This window comes from Vanellus vanellus, assembly GCF_965231255.1.
Source record: "Vanellus vanellus genome assembly, chromosome: 4".
Taxonomy (NCBI): domain Eukaryota; kingdom Metazoa; phylum Chordata; class Aves; order Charadriiformes; family Charadriidae; genus Vanellus; species Vanellus vanellus.
Window position 1 is genome coordinate 49,245,112 of NC_138909.1, and position 15,553 is coordinate 49,260,664.

Consider the following 15,553-nt stretch of genomic DNA (forward strand, 5'->3'; position numbering starts at 1 on the left):
CTCAGTTACTATGATTTAACACGTGACTGCATGTCAACTGCTCATAAGCACAGTCTTACCTGGAGACAAATGGGATTCACACAGCTTTTGCCTATGCAGACTCCTTATTTAATTCCATGCCTGCTAAAATGCAACCCCGTGTTAGGCATGTTCTAATAAACATTTCATGTTAAACTGTTAAACAAAAACATATTTTTGATTGCAATAATTGCCTGTTTAGCTTAGTCAAGTCTATAAACGTGAGTTGTCTACTCAGGCTATATAAAAATGTCTGCGTGCTTTCCTCCAGGAGGCCTTTAGCGTGGTCTTTTAAGCTGACCTGAATTTTCAGAATATGCATTCCCTAATAGCTTCCTTGATGTTACAGTTGTTCAGAAGAAATAGTTGGTGAGGCCAGAAGAAAATGTGTCTAGGCTTGCACTTAGATCATTCAACGTCTACATTATTTTCATTTATCTTTTAAAATTCTTCTGTATCAGTTTAGAGGTTAATAGCCTTAGAGAGAAAAGTCCCTTTATTATTAAATGACTCCTTAAAATCTAATGGGCCCAGGGAACATATTCTCTGTTTCACCCTATGCTAGCGTCTGTTAATCACTGTTTCCAGTCTTGCTCTGGACTTCACTTCACTGCATTTCGTCAAATCCTCCAGAGAGCCCGACTAAAACCAGCAGCCCGGGTTTGCATTCAATTTGCAAGGCATACTCTTGTGGCTGGTGGGGTGGGGGGACAATCTTTGTATTCTAAGGTGAGTGGGGGGGGTGTTTGCCAGTGTCTCCTGTCAACAGTGATAAATGGCTTATGGCCAATTCAGATTAACAAATCGTCCCCTGATTAAATTCTGGAAAATACTGCTACTTTGGTCTAAAATAAAACACTGCTTTTATATTACAGTGTACTGGCGTTTGACTTGCTTACCATCTGTGGAGGAAGACAGGCAGTTACAGAGAGAAATTCATCCTTTTCCAAAACAGATGCAAAAATTGGACAATGTGAATTATCTTGGAAGCAACCTAGGAGTTACTAAAGTAACCTGATCTACACTGACTTGACAAGACACACTATTTTCAGGCAGGTAAAGTTAATAGAGTAGAATCACATCAGGAGTTCTTTTGGACAAAGGTTTCTGGAATTTACTTTTTCCAGATTTTTCAAACTCCTATAAAGATTTATACCTCACTGTCATTAAGTATCTTAGCACTGCAGTGCTCTCAGATAACTGGTTTCAGACGATAAATTAGGTATATAGATCATTGTTCCAAGACATTTTTATACCCATTTTATCTCTGCTGGTATGAACACAATATGAATGTCACCACACTTACCTCGTTCAACCCATTTACCTTGCTGTGTTAGCTTTTCTCCTTTGTTACATGCAGCCTGTTGGTTTCAGTCCATTAGCTCTGATTCTTCCCAAATCCCACAAGAAGAGGTGGGTGTACTTCTACGATCATCCCCCAGACAAAAAATTCTCTTATTACATATCTAAAATCTACTTATGATATTCCCTTCCACTGTCTGCTGTCCAGTGGTGATATTTATGGCCGGAACACTTTGGGTACAAAACACAACCTCAGCAGCAAACTACAAAAACGACATTTCTCAAGCAGATCACTGCATGAGCACAAGCTCATACCCATCTTCCCCAGTGCTGCAGACATCACAAGTGTTCCTCCTTTACATACCTGTTGAGTAGCTCAGGAATTATTCATGAGTACAAACTTGAGTCTGTTTTTATCTGTCTGCTGGTACCAGTGAAATAAGTCAATTCATTCTCTTATTTTTTTCTATTCACAGCCTGACTTTGAAAACGTCAGTATCCACTTTGTTCTTTACAGGTCTCTCATGTTGAGAGGGACTGTCCTAATGGGAAACAGGGACAAGTGGCTCTTTCAAATACGTTCATTTGTTTGCAATTTAAAAGGGTACTCCAGCTATGCCTCAAATATTTTTCCACCACTGCTCCACTGAGTGCGTCTTCTGATGCCATCAAGGACATCATAGCATATCTTTAACATGATGATGTCTACCCTTTGTTCAAACACTATTATGTCTCTTTTCAGACAGTAACTTTCTCATGTATCTGCCTCACATTTTCTGTTGTTGTCAAAGAGCTTATCACCCATCTTGGAGTTCAAACTTTATGCCCCAGTACCTGTGGCCTTTCTTTTATGACTCATATCACTGTTTCTGTCAGATCCTTGGCTTCTGTCCCAAAGTTCAATTAAAAGTTAACAAACATCCTATTCATACTGAATTTCTCTGCCACTCTGCTGCTGCTGCACTGTTCTCCATGGTTTCTCTAAAATATTAAACATAACTTGCATCACTTTATCATCCTCATGATCCTGGTCTTCTGCCAACCCACCTGCTCACCACCTTCTTTGCTGGCTGGAAGGCAAACCCCCAGGTTTCATAGTCATCTGGGGTTTTATGCACATTGCCTGAGGATTTCCCTGCTCTTTGGCTATTGGTCTGCATCAGAACCGGGGTCCACAGCTCCTTGGCTCATGGACCGGGAAGCTGGGGTCAGGGTTTGCCAGGTTCCCCGGCCACCTGGCTGCTGCTGGTTCATGGGCTGCTGCCTGTGATGCTCCTGCTCAGTATGACAGCTGGTGCTCACTGATTTCCCCCGCTTCCCAGGGAGCCAGGCAGCATGGGAAGTAGGAAACAGGCTCTCAGGAAGCAACGCAAAAGCCACAGTGTGCTTCTTTCCAGTAGGACTCATCAGTTTTCCTTCCCTTGAAAAAACAAACAAACAAACAAACAAATTTTGGGGTATCAGCCTTCTTTAAGGAAAGCTTCTTTTCTCTCCTCACCCATCGAGACCCATACCCCACCCGGTATTTAAATCCTACCTTCTGGTGTGGCCTATGGAGAACACGACAGTGAGATTATTTTGAAATGGGATCACACTGATAACTGGTGCATGCTTCTCTGGCATCTCTTCTCCAAAGACTTCAACTTCCAGCTTGTGTGCCAATTCCACCATGCAACTTTGGTCTGAAAGTGTGCAGACCTGTGCCGTGGCCAACATACTTCTACCATCTCTGAGCTGTGTTGCATTAACCTCCTCTGGCTCCACTGCTCCATCAGGCTGTTTTGTGTGCTGCCTTTATTCAACACTCAGGACTTGAAAAAACTTCTACCAAAATAATTCCCTCAGCAGGAACCCCTAACCTTGGAAGCTTCTGTTTTCTAAAGGAATAAAGGTGACCTCCTACAGCTTCATAGAATCATAGAATACCAGGTTGGAAGGGACCTTGATGTGAGAGCCTGATTTCCTAAAGCATTAAACAAGCAGCAGCAATGAACTATGTAACAAACAGTTGTATTGTGAAATGTATATATAAGCTGTGTAATTCTTTAAGTGGAACTTATCTCTGACAACAGAATGCAAGGCTGCCATGAGATAAAGAAACACAGGATGTCTCAAGGCTGCGGACTGCAGACTGCAGAACTGGCAACAACCTCAAAGATCATCTGGTCTGACCTTTGTTGGCAAAATTCTTCTCAAAGCAGGATGGAAGGATTCCCATGGTATCACTGGATGGTGAATTAAGGCCACAAAAGTAGCAATTTTACGAGGGAAGGAGCCTAACAGGCATCTCTACGAATGTGGACTCAATAAATCACTGGGATTGCTTTGCCTAAGGCAGACCACTTTCTGGGGGTAGATACATGATGTTTCTTTCCAAAGCTGCTAAGGTAAGGCATTTCAACAGCACTAAATGAATTTTTTAAAAGTGCAGGTGAATGATGAGAAGGCATTTGGTTCCCAAGAAATGTATTACAGGAGGATGTGTTGTTCCAAATTCCATCTTCTGGCAAGCTTCATGTAAATCAAAACCTACAAATTTTTCAACTCATTTTGTCTGTCCAAGGGAATATTTGCCACAAATATGAGGTGAATTACACAGAACAAAGCTTTAGAGAATAGCCTTTTAAAATAAAATTTTTACATTCAACAAGGAATAACATAACTCTGCATGTGTTTTATGGAGGAAAGAATTCTGTGTTAAGTTTCACAACATCTTGTTAAATGAGACAACCAAGTATCCAAGGAGATGGGATTGAAAATGAAGATTTCTTGGAGAAATTCTGCAAGAGGCACAAGGGGGTACCTGCTGTACAACTTCAGCATTCAAAGGACTCATTAGTACAGCACAGGCTGCCTTGCAGTTCATAGCCAGAAAATACGATCATACATCAGTAGACATTTTAATGAGGTTAATGGGATTATTATTATTCTTTAAAGTAACCATGATAATGTAATAACAGTAAAGCATTTTCAAAGACGACTGTTCAGGGTGGCTGTCAGTACCGTAATCTCACCTGTGCTTTAAGAAAAAACAATTCATACATAACGAGAAACTACCCCAGTGGTGTACAGGAGAAATCTCAACGTAAAAAGCAAATTATACAGTTAATAGGCTTGAGGTTCATTTTGCCAGGATGTACCCAGCACATGATAGTGCTATCACAGAACAGCTTGCCATAAAAGGAACTTATGTAAACTCACTTAATAAAAGATGTCTACACATGTTTCCAGAGTTTCCTTTCATATCCTTATTTTCATCCTATCTCTCCACAATATAGTTCATCTTCCCTAGATGATAAACACTCAGGGTTTGGGTGTGAAGAATTAAGGTTCGTTACTGCCTTCAGGCAGCATACTCTTCGAAGAGATTACTAATTAGGTCATTTGGAGCCCTTCACAGATTGCATCTCTGAGGGACAATTTCTTTCATCACATGTATGTGATTTTTTCTACTTTAAACAACACAGAGGTCAACTTTACAATGAACACCTCTGATCTTGCACACCAGGTAATTTTTTGCCTAGATCTGAAATTTGAATTTCAATTAGGTACATTAAAAACACATCAATCGATATGCATGCTGGGCTCTATACCTCTATGCTTCATCCTGCCAGTTTATCTTTGCTCTGACTCCTTCACAGCTCAGCGTTATCTGTGCAGAGAGCTAAGAAGGGGACAATTCAGCCAAAGACACGCAGAAATACTCGAAAGAAATACCAAGATCCACAGAAAAAATGAATTCTGAAAACATGAAGTGATTAAAATGGATTGATAATGCTAAAATGAACGTTAAAGTAAAGATGATTAAAAAGGTGCTTCTGCAAGTCCATGTTAGCACGTGAATTCTGAACATTTAAGAAGGTTGTCATCTCCCAAGCACTCTGGGGAGGGAAACAGAGGCTGGATACCAAGTGTCCCAAGTCCTAGGCTAAAACCAAGATAATCATTGACTATCCCTAAGCAAACAATACCACAAGGAATATTGAAATACTAAAGCAGAAGAGGAGCTTTACTATTTATGCTGCTTCAGGATAGTTCCTCAGATATCTCCAAAACCCTTAGCAAGAATAAGTCTCTTGCAGTGCATCAGCATCAATCACAGGGACTCTTTTGAAGTAGACCAGTGTAGACAAACAACACAAGCTGTAAGAGCTCTAATATTTGGAGACCAACAGTCTGCACAGTATTAATATTCTTCATATTTAATATTCCGTTCATATTTACACCTCAAATTGTTTAGTAATAAATCTCCACAAACTCTTGAGAAAACAAGTGTTTATCAGGCTGTACTACTGGTATTTTATTTGCCTGCTTCTTTTTGTAAATTAACAGGTAGAAAAACTGTGATAAAGAAAAGTTAAGCAGATGAACTATGGAGAACCACTTAAATTGCTCAAAAACCTTTGATGAATAGGCATCGAGCAGCTCTTGTTCAAGTGCAAAAAGATAATCAACGTAAAATTAGTGTTTGTTCTCTGGGATTCCTGATTCCTAGACCTGTATCAAAAAAGCTAGGAAAATTTTTCTAAAATGCCTGAGAGGTTTATGTTACAAGCAAGAACACTGTCAATGCCATGACAAAGACCCTCATGTCTTTGATGAGAGTCTACAAGCCGGTGATGTGATGGGTGAAAAGTGAAATGGAGCCCCAGGCAAAGCACTTGGGTGATCGGCATTGCATAAAGCATCTGTATAATATATAATATAATGCATAATAATAATATTATAATAATAAGTCCTCTGGAACGATGTGTAACTTTCCCATCCTGAGTGCTCAAGGACTTCAAACTGGAGCAGTTAGAGCAAAGGACAAGTGGAAGTGAGACCCTATTTTATCAGAGGAGATGAGGGAAACATCTGCACATGGTTCCTGCAAGTAGCAGTAAATCAGCCAGATCCGAAATGGGAAGCAGTATAACTGGATCGGCATGTACGCGGCACGCTCAGGCACATCTCTTGTTCTGGTGAAGCTCTGGTCCCACAGCCCAGTGGGATGTCTAATGATTTCCAGTGTCTAATGATTTTAAGGGTTCAGCTTTGAACAGATTTCTAGGAAGATTTACCCGTTTAATTGGTTCACATTTTTGTGATTGCTTCAGTTTCTGCGTAATTTTTTTTCCTTTTAAAAATGATCAAAACCCTCTATCTAAAACTCTAGATAACTGAAAGTGTTGAACCCAGAGTCTAATGGAGGTTTTCCCCAGCCAGTGCCAAATTTGGCTTGAAGTATGTAAATTATCATTCATTTTTCATTCTAGTTTCCACCAAAAGGCATGTTAAGATTGAAAAAAAAAAAGGTGGGGAAAAGTTTAGCATTTGCCTTAGGGAAGTAGTTTTGAGAAATTATCTTAATAACTCCGAGTTACTTCACAGGATTGTGTTACTGTCATGAGCTGCCTGTCAGATACCCAGTGCGTGAAAGAAGGCATGAGCATAATTCTCTTTATAAACAAAAATAAAGCCCCAGTAATTGTTTCATCTGATTCTAATTCTCTACTGAGTGACATAAACAGTGCTGTCACTTCTTTCAGTAGGTCATAATTGCACTGTATTGCATGTGAAATTAAAATGTTGACTGCAATGTCAAGGGTGGTGCGTTTATGAACTAAATAATTAAAATGGTCTCTATTACGTCTCCAGATGGAAAGGTGACACATTCCTGCTTCTGCAGTTCAGGCCTGTTACAGACTACATTCTCTATACCTTTTTTGCTTCATCCTTTAGCATTAAAAGGAGAGATTTGCACATATGTGAGCTTTAATTAAAACAAAACAAAACAGACAAAAAAAACCCCAAACCAAACCAAACCAAAACCAAAACCAAAACAACCCAAAACCAACCAAACAAAAACCAAACTATAATTTAGTCATTGGTCCCAGAACTGTCTTGGACAAAATGGACGTGCATTCAGGGTCAGGCCCTCACATCTTGAAGTAACTCTTTTAGCTCCTTAAAAAGCTAAGCCGTCTTTTCCACAAATTAGGTGAGCAATTCCCAGTGACTTACATGGAAAATGCTCATGCAAACAAGGGTTGAAGCATCTATTGCCGCTTGAGGAAACAAGGCTGGCAGCCCCTCAAGAGCGCGCTGAAATCAATTCAAGCCTTTCCTCTGACTTCAAAAGCCTCACTCCCAAAACCACTAAGCACTGATTTATATGTTTATTTTTCATCATCTGGGTTTGACAGCAGAGACCGCTTCTCTAATTCCTGTGATTTCCGATGGGGAGAAGCGGGGTGAGGGGTCAGATAAACCGAGGGAAGGAAAGACCCACCATGGCACGCGATTCGTATTGTGTGAAAATTAGAAGCAAGCCCACAGTGCTGTGCTCACCTCTGTGTCAGAGTTGCACCCAGCTCCAATTGTCTCGGTTTATTGAAAAGGACATATTTGTGGTGTTTGTGGGTTTTTTCTTAAGTAAAGCACTCAGCCAACTGATTGTTTCTTTATTACTTGTGGAATTGTTTATGTATTACCAAAAGTATAAACTAAAGATACAGCGAGAAGAAAATCACAGAGCTAGTAGATAAATTACTAGAAAAAAACATGAATAATTCAAGCAATGGGACTCAAGTGTTTCTTAAAACTTCTTTCTTTTATTCATAAAGGAGGAAAAATGAGTTTCATATAGTAAAACCTACCTACAACTGCAACAGTAGTGCACAATTTTAAAGGTGAGAAATGACAAATGTTGAGACTGGCAGGTAACGCTGGGAAAAAGGCTCTGGATTCAAACAGGGTGTTGAAGGAAGCTGAGTGTTAACATAATGAGAAAAATAAGATAATCACTGTATAGCAAATACTCATCTTGGCTTAATCCAGTACACCCAATAAGTATGGCAAAGAGTTCACTGGCAAAATAAAATTACAATGAGCTCTTGTTAGTAAGCTGATTAATGATTTATAAATTGTTTCTCAAGCAGATGACCCTTACATGGAAAACCCTCACAGCTTCAGTATGCAGACATGTAGTTCGATCTGGTAAGTCCAGATCCAGATGAGTTTGTTTTCCAACCAGCATCTGCTGGAGCTGAGATGAAAGGTCCAGGGGGACTCAGGGCATCACCACGTCGGTGGCTCAGGCTGCAAACTGCTGAGAAAACTTTCTCTTACAGTAGTCTCTCTTAATGATTTTACCCTGTGTGGTGGCAGCTGTAAGACACGGTGTTTTCCCTAATGATAATGCACACCACTGCTGCACAGGCTCTGTGTTTCAGGGATCTGGTTGACATTATGCTGGAAAAAATGTCTAATGCAATGGCAGCAGCAATAGACCCAAGAGCTTCGTGTGCAGGTCAGAATACCGTCGTGCTAAATGCCATATGCCAAGGACCGAAAAGAAATTCCTAGTCACAGAAATTTTATGGCTATAACACTTGTCTGTGAAATAACAAAGCAAACAGAAAACAGGGTGACTTTTCTTCCAGCTTCCTAGGTTTAAGTGCCCATCTCCTTGCCGTTTTACTATTATCCTTTCTCCACCGCTCAGAGCCTTACATGCCTCGCTCTATCCTGCACTGATCACCCAGTGCATGCTCCCCAAAGGATAAGGTGCTAGGAACAGAAACAGGTTTAATCTGAAATTAATTGCATTTCAGAAAAGAAAGTATTTTCAACACTTTTTATTTAATTGAGAGCAGATTAAACAATTTATTATAAAGGACTAAAATGTTCTTTGTAGGCTACAAGAAACCTAATTCCTTTTTTTTTTTTTTCTTTCTCTCTTTCATGGACAACTAATGAATGGAATTAAAGAGCCTACCACGTTATTATTGTTCAAATCTGCTTGAGAAAGATGTTAAGATTAGAGATGACGGACGAGATAGAAATGTGTGTCTTTTTTAGTTACCCAAAGTTAATTAAAATAAACCTGACCTGCTATCTGCCGCCCAAAGTGTCCTATGGAAACAAGACTCTAATGGTAGCATAGACAAATTGGCTCGTCTTGCTAAAACTCCATAGGGTTAATTAAAAAGCAGCTTATTCTTTGAAGAGTGCCACATCAGAGATGGTTACTTTCCCCCTCATTCCTGTTACACATTTTCTGAGCACTTATGATAAGATTTTATATAACTAAACAAGAAAGCTGAGATTTGTATCAAAGGGAGCAAAGCTTTTGCTTAGCATAGGGAAAGAGCATGACAGCTCTCAAGGTGCTCAGAGCAGGGAAGAGTCAGAAAGCACCAGCAGCCTAAGGCAGAAACTTCTGGAAACGTGACCGTGCTGGCTTCAAACCAGCTGGCTCTGGTGCTGGAGCAACATGGATTTCAATGTGAGATGTGTGTTAATTCTGGAAGTCTTTTCAGTCCTATCTCCCAGGCAATATAGTAATGCATGTGGCACACAACAGAGAAAGGGAGGTGGTCATGGCTCTCTTTATGGAAAGTGCATTTTGAAATGTAACATTCCACATCATTTTAGAAATTATGAGATCCCACCCAGAGTACTGCATCCAGCTCTGGGGCCCCCAACGTCAGAAGGCGACGGTCTTGTTGGACTGAGTTCAGAGGAGGACCGCAAAGGTGATCAGAAGGCTGGAGCACCTCTCCTATGAGGTCAGGCTGAGAGAGTTGGGGTTGTTCAGCCTGGAGAAGAGGAGGCTCCAGGGAGACCATGTAGCAACCTTCCAGTACTTAAAGGGGGCTACAAGAAAGATGGGGAGGGACTCTTTATCAGAGAGTGTAGTCATATGACAAGGCATAATGGCTTCAAACTGAAAGAGGATAGATTTAGATTAGATACTAAGAAGAAATTCTTCACTGTGAGTGTGGTGAGACACTGGCCCAGGTTGCCCAGAGAAGTTGTGGATGCCCCATTTCTGGAGGTGTTCAAGGCCAGGTTGGATGGGGCTTTGGGCAACCTGGTCTAGTGGGAGGTGTCCCTGTGCATGGCAGGGATGTTGGAACTAGATCTTGGATCTTTAAGGTCCCTTCCAACCCAAACCGTTCTGTGATTCTATGATTCTGTGAAATATTTTGTAAACTGTGCAGGCAATGGGGAAGTGGTCTCACTTTCCAATTAGATATCCTTGGCAGGAAGCAGAACTGCTCAGCCTAAAAAAAGATTGTTTACTCTGAAAGCGTCTCCATGTGTCCATCTAAATCATCCTCTGTTCTGGACAGGATAATGATATTTAAACTACCCCTGACAGGTGTCTGTTTAAACTGATGAGAAAGACCTCAGTGAAGACTATGCAGCAACCACCCAAGAAGGCTGGTTTTGTGCTGCAGCACTACTATTGTTAGAAAAGGTCTCTGAATATTCAGTGAATCTCTCCTCACACCTTTTTGCTGCAATGTAATCCTAATATTTCTCTTCCTACCTTGAACTGGACATAGCAAAAACTCATCTGCTTTGTATTTAAAGCTATACACATTGGAAGATTGTTGTTTTAGCTACTGTAGAAGGTAGAACCTGTCCTTTTCAGCTTACAGTAATCAGACGCTTCAAGAATCCCTTATACATGATATTTGGTGAAGTTCCTGTTCAAGTTCTGAAGGGGTACACAAAAAAAAGTGGACACAGCAGTCTAGTTGCAGTCACTCTGGTGTTGTGGGAAGGGGAGTTCACAGGAAAAGGTAACATCCAAGAGCTGACACAAGGTTCTCCTATGAACACATTCCAGAATAAGATGTGCTCTTATTATACTAATATGGTTAGTCAGATCTATTACCTGACATTTCGTAGATCAGATATCTTTCCCTTAAACTATTAGGCAATCCAGATATGCAACTCACTGTTGCAGGACACCTTAAGAGCAACTTAATTTGTGATACCTAAAGAGAATGCATGTTTATATGCCTAGCGAGAATATTAGTATTATTACATCTCAACATGAATCTTGAAGAGAGTCAAAAGTCACATGTCAGGACTTATAAAAAGCTCAAATACCAAGGATGAAGATACAGCTTCCTGACAAAACCTATTTTTTCTCATTTGTCGAATGTGAACTACATTAAATGACAAGACTGGACAGTTGGCTTATCAAGGCTGCTACCACAAATATTACTAAAGCCTCTTGACACAAGTTTTTTCTCAGTAGTGGCCTTAGAAAATTGTTTAGCCAATTTGGCTGAATAATATTCCTAGTGAGAAAAGTCATGCTCTAAATTTTAAGGACAAGACACTTCATATCTGGGTAGGATGGTGGTCTTTTCATCTTACAGGTAGCATAACAATACATGTAGATGTGTTCATTGATTCAAGTGTTCAATGCCGCGACTTTTAAAGCATTTGTTCCTTGAGAGACTCAGGTTATCCAGCTTTCTGTCTTGGATTTGATCCTCAGATTAAGTGTCATTATGGCTGCTTTTTGGAAAGCCTCTTTATCTTTCCAAACAAACATATATAAGTTCTGTCTACATATGATCGATGGTATTCAAGTGAAGCTGGATTCACCACCTCCAGAAAACTTCAAAAATCAATCTTTCTGTAATTTTAACATACTGCTTTCTCATTGAATTTTAGAGAAATCTGATATTCTGAATGAAGGAGGTTTCATTACCGCTGAGAAGAGTAGGTCAATGATACACATGAACTTCATTCATAACAAAACCAATTGCTGATGAAAAGGAACTGAACTAAAGATGATTAATTCTTTTTCAGTGGCTAATTTGGTAGTCGTGACAATTATTCATACCAAAGAGCTACCAGTTTTTTAGTATTGCCTTACTTAATTAATCTTAAACCATCTAAGGGGAAATTTCAAAGTCCAGTGAAATCAGCTAGAGGATGCCGTTTATAATAGGCCTGCCTACAGGGAAAGCTATTCATCTTTACAGTTATGCAACTCATGTATCATTTGTCATACTTGGCATTGCCATTTGTTTTCCTTTTGTTGTTTAGTCAATTTTCAGTTAAACAGACCCTTTTTTATCCAGAAACAAAACTGCTTTGAGATACTAAGCGCCGCAAAAGAATACAATAAGGTGTGATCAACCTCCTGAGGTGAGAAGCTTCTAGTTTAAATACAGAAGTCTTTGTGAACTTAATTTCTTAAAGAAGGGTAAAGCCAGAATGCCAACTTGAACAGCACGAGTATAGGGCAGGCATTTTGACCAAGTAACTCTGTTCCTCTTTGACTTGATGCTATCTGTCATATCAGAGCCATGGGTTCCAATTAAGTTAACATTTCCAGCTCCCAATCTATCAGTGTCCTGTGGGGTTTTTTATACATAATACTTCTAACCCTATGGCAACAGGTCAAATTGGACAGCAGGTTTAAATCACCTCAACCTAATAACCCCACACCGATAGCGCCATGAGTTGACATTTCAATTACAGGCAAAAATAAAGCAGTTTCTCCGTTCCCTGCTGACCATTGCTTGTATAAGCCAGTTATTCCTTTACACAGCCTTAGCCCTTGCTTACATATTTCCCCCTTGTTCTTCTTCTGTTGCCAGCAGGAGTTTGCCAAAACAGAAGTCGGTCCACTAATTATGTACAGATCTGGATTTATCTTTGGCTTTGAGATAAATTTCCTCCAAAAAGTTAGATTGTTCAAAATCCTCCATTTTCAGGAGTCATTAGATTTAATCTAAACTCTTCTGTGTGTCTTTATGTTAAAAAATAGCTTTAAAATTATGTTGGATTACTAAGAAGACCGCAAAAGCCTCTTGAAAGAATATTTTTGATCCTCAGTTATCAGTGTGGTTTCAAATATTAAAAATTCTATTGGAAATTCAAAAAACTTCTTCATATATATTAAAGCATAACAGTCGTATGCTAAAAGTTGGCACAGAAATCAGAAAGAACAGGCAGAGCCCCAGTTAACCTCTCAAATTGCTTGTTTTGTTTTCTTTTTTAAACTATTTTTAAATAGAAATGAGAAAATATACTATGAAAGCCTCTAGGTGGAAGAGAAGTAATAAATAATTCAACACCAGGGAAAGAGAAGCAACTGTAGAAAGTCCTGCAGGCATTTAGTTATAGAGCAGTTGGCTATCTCAAAGGTGAACTACACACAACGCAACGCACAATGCAACGAGAACTGGCAAATAGCCCTTCCTATTTGCAGCTTTTACCCTCTCAGCTCGCTGATGAACACTATGGTAGGTTCCAGATAAAACTGAGGATTTCCTTCATGGCATGTGTCCCATAATTCCTATGCTATTTCTGCCAGGACAATGCTGGTGTCTCAGATAGCTTATGTTTGACCCACTGAAAGGAAGACCTGCTGTAGAAGGATGATAACCTAATGTTGAGCCTACTCCCACCCATTAATTCTGTAATAAAAGAAATTCAAAAGCCAAATCTCCACCTCAGCTGCTTTTTTTTTTATTCTTCTTTAATCAAATAAAGATGACTCAGCATATTTAACATAAAGGACATTAGTTGCCTCCTGACGATGCTTCTGTATGACAGTAAGGATCTGTCATGCCACCTCTGTGCAGCCCATTAGGACTTTTCAGGTTTAAAAATGGAAAAATTTTAGGTTGGAAGTGAAAAATGGGAGACTGTGAGAACGTATTCCCGTGATCCACCAGAGTAACCATGAGTCCCACCCAGACAGCAATAACCATTCATATAATCTTGAGCTGAATAGTAAGAGACAACCCTCTTTGTCATTTTCCTTGTCAGGAGGCATGCTGCTCTCTTTTTCAGTATATTCAAAGTTTTCTTCTGTTCCAACAAATTCCAAACAAATTCCATACAGACAAAACTTGTTCTCTTTCATTGCAAATGCTGATACTTTTGGCAATGTCAGGCAGAAGGTCAATGAGGTTAATGTACTGTGAAAGAACCAAGCTAGGAAAAGAATCAAGTGCTCGAGAACTTGCACTAAAAGTATTTCTCTGTCTTTTATCTTTTTCTATCTATTCGATCTGGGGGCAAACAAAATAAAAATCACAGAGAAGAAAAAAACAGGGGGGAGGGGAGGTCCAAATGAAGACTAGACTTTTTGTTTGATTTTTTAAAAGATGAGGGGGGAACAAACTGTTGAAAATCTGAAAATTTGTTTCAAATCCTTTTTTTTTCCACAGAGAACATGCATTGTATTTTAACCAGCCCAACTCCATACTTTAAAAAGTCTTTATATGCTTAAGCTTGCCAGAAGAAAAAAACAAAAACAAACTGAGCTTATGAGAGAGACTCAGTTGAAAACCAGATGGCTTCTGCAACAGTGAATAGATTGAAAACTGTGCTGGGAGTGAACAGCTCCATAGATTAGGCAAGAAGTTTGAGAGATCTTCTGAAAGAACACAACAACAGCCATGATTCAAAACACTTACAGGGTTTTTATTACAACATATAATTGACTGAAATATATCATGATTTATTTCACGATGCCTTATAGTTAGTACATTTTCTGAAATTACAACAGACTGGAAATAAAACAAACATTCTTTTAGATTGAAATGTGGTGTTTTTTTCAAGAAGTGATTAAAGCTTGCATTTAAAATCTTTTTCAACTAAAAGTTGTGCTTTCTGAAGGGAAAATTCTGTACAAGAAAGTAATTATTTACTAATGAGGTTTCATGTTTAAATAAAGAACAAAAAAAGCTTCTCAACATTTTTTTCCCTCCAGCATCTATAGGTTTAATTTTTGTCTTTTTTCCTTCTTTTTCTTCTGAGAAAGGAGAGAAGAAGAAGGTGGAAATGGAGAAGCAAAGTAGAAAATGTAATATATAATACATTTCTGGAGAATTAAAATATTTCCATGAGGAAAAAACTTCACAGAAGAAAGTAGAAAAGTACCAAAAAAGCAATTACCGTGTTCTTTCAAAAGGTTTTCATTTTAATATTGTGGACCTATAGTTATCCCAGAATCACAGAATAGTCAGGGTTGGAAGGGACCTCCGGAGATCATCCAGTCCAACCCCCCTGCCAGAGCAGGGTCACCTACAACAGGTTGCACAGGACAGCGTCCAGGCAGGTTTTGAACGTCTCCAGAGTGGGAGACTCCACAACCTATCTGGGCAGCCTGTTCCAGTGCTCCACTACCCTCAGAGTGAAGAAGTTCCTCCTCATGTTAAGATGGAACTTCCTATGTTCAAGCTTGTGCCCATTACCCCTCGTCCTATCAATGGGCACCACTGAAAAAAGACTCCTCCCATCCCTCTGGCATCCTCTCTTTAAGTATTTGAAAGCATTAATAAGATCCCCCCTCATTCTTCTTTTCTCTAGACTAAAGAGACCCAAGTTCCTCAGCCTTTCCTCATATGAAAGATGTTCTAATCCCCTAATCATCTTCGTAGCCCTTTGCTGGGCCCTCTCCAGCAGATCCCTGTCT